This window comes from Mus caroli, chromosome 9 (genome assembly GCF_900094665.2).
Source record: "Mus caroli chromosome 9, CAROLI_EIJ_v1.1, whole genome shotgun sequence".
Taxonomy (NCBI): Eukaryota; Metazoa; Chordata; class Mammalia; order Rodentia; family Muridae; genus Mus; species Mus caroli.
The window spans coordinates 40,561,823-40,564,138 of NC_034578.1; the positions used below are offsets into that span (position 1 = coordinate 40,561,823).

At 48.8% G+C, this 2,316-nt stretch overlaps 1 pseudogene; it reads left to right on the forward strand.

The window, feature by feature from the left end:
* Positions 1–839: 839 nt before the first annotated feature.
* LOC110300970 lies at positions 840–1,747 on the forward strand (annotated as a pseudogene).
* Positions 1,748–2,316: the final 569 nt, after the last annotated feature.

Consider the following 2,316-nt stretch of genomic DNA (forward strand, 5'->3'; position numbering starts at 1 on the left):
CCATGACTCCTCAGGGATGAGTCACCATAGCCCAAACCCAGACTCCAAGGATGACAAAGTAAGCAGGTGGGAGAAACAGGGCTCTGACTGAGCATGGTCCCGGTCTCCTAATCCTAAAGCAGGGAGACAGAACCACTTACATCTCCACAGAGCTCGCCAGGATTAAATAAGATGACAGATGTAACATCCTGGCTCACAGTTAGTATTCAAAAGATGGCAGCTCCTGTCACTAAGAAACCTTCAATTTCTGAAGAGTGTGTGTTTAACCTTCCCACTTGTGGAGTGCTTGTGGTTTATGAAACACTTGCCTGTTTACTTCTTCTTTTGCTCCTTACACAACTGTGTGTGTTGTATGTTTGCATGTTTGTGTGTGTATGTATGTATGTATATGGAGGTCAGAGTCACATCAAGTGCCTTCCTCAATTGCATTCCACCTTATTTTTTCTATTATTTTTTCTGTTGTTTTTTTTCTATTATTTTATGTTTATCTGTGTTTTACCTTCAGTCCAAGGGTATTCAAAGGTTTTATGGAAGCCTCAAGAAGAGAGACACGCCCCCCCCCCAAAAAAAAGCTGGAGAGATGGCTCAGTGGTTAAGAGCACTGACTGCTCTTCTGAAGGTCCTGAGTTCAAATCCCAGCAACCACGTGGTGGCTCACAACCACCAGTAATGAGATCTGACACCCTCTTCTGGTGTGTCTGAAGACAGCTACAGTGTACTCATAATAACAAATAAATCGGTGGCGCAGGCGGTGGGCAGAGCTGGTCACATTGTGCTGGGGCTCCGTGCGGCCTGCGGTCCTGAGAGCCTGCTACGAGCTCGAACTCGGCCCGACAGCCATGGAGCCTGTCCCTGACAGCCCAGCTGCGCCCGGCCCTGCTGCCATCCGTGAGGGCTGGTTCCGAGAGACCTGCAGCCTGTGACCCAGCCAGGCCCTGTTGCTGCAAGTGGAGCAACTGCTGCACCACCGTCGCTCGTGGTACCAAGACATCCTCCTCGTCCTGAGTAAAACCTACAGCAACGTGCTAGTTCTGGATGGTGTCATCCAGTGTACTGAGAGGGACGAGTTCTCCTACCAGGAGATGATTGCCAACCTGCTGCTCTGCAGCCACCCCCAATCCGTGGAAGGTGCTGATCATTGGGGGTGAAGATGGGAGCGTCTTACGGGAAGTGGTGAAGCACCCCTCTGTGGAGTCTGTGGCCCAGTGCGAGATCGATGAGGATGCCATTGAAGTCTCTTGGAAATTCCTGCCTGGCATGGCTGTTGGCTTCTCCAGCTCAAAGCTGACTCTCCATGTGGGCAATGGCTTTGAGTTCATGAAACAGAACCAAGATGCCTTCGACATCACCATCATCGACTCCTCAGACCCCATGGGCCCTGCTGAGAGCCTCTTCAAGGAGTCCTATTACCAGCTCATGAAGACAGCGCTCAAGGAAGATGGCATCCTGTGCTGCCAGGGTGAGTGCCAGTGGCTGCACCTGGACATCATCAAGGAGATGAGGCACTTCTGCAGACCTTTTTTCCCTGTGGTGGGCTATGCCTACTGTACCATTCCCACCTATCTCAGTGGCCAGATCGGCTTCATGCTGTATAGCAAAACCCGAGCACTAACTTCTGGGAGCCTGTGCAGCATTAACACAGGCCCAGGTGGAGCAGATGCAGCTGAAATGCTATAACTCGGACATGTACCACGCATCCTTCGAACTGCCTGAGTTCACCCAGAAGGCCCTGAATGACATAAGCTGAATCCAGGTGCCACTGTAACACCACCCGAGACCTCAATCAGATTGGACCAAGGATCTTCCAAGTTGTCTGGGGACCACCAGTCCTGATCCAGACTCCCAGATGACTCTTGCCCACCAAGTGTTACAGGCCCCACAATGCTGCCTGGTCTGCCCTGCACCTGGCCTGCCCTGCTGGGTGGACTCAGTCTCTGTCTGTCTATCTCTGTGGTGTTCAGGCCCATGCCTATACCAGCTCTGTACAGCACTGCCTATGCCCTGTGACCCAACAAAATACATGTGTATTTATAACAATAATAATAATGATGATGATGATAAATAAATCTTTTGGGCCTGAACGAGCGAGCAGAGGTCCTAAATTCAAATCCCAAAAATCAGATGAAGGCTCACAACTATCTGTACAGCTACAGTGTGTACTTATATACATAAAATAAATAAATAAATCTTTGAAAAAATTAAAATTGAAAAATATTTATATAAAAAGAATAAGGAGGAGGAGAAGAAGAAGAACAAGAAGAAGAAGAAGAAGAAGAAGAAGAAGAAGAAGAAGAAGAAGAAGAAGAAGAAGAAGAA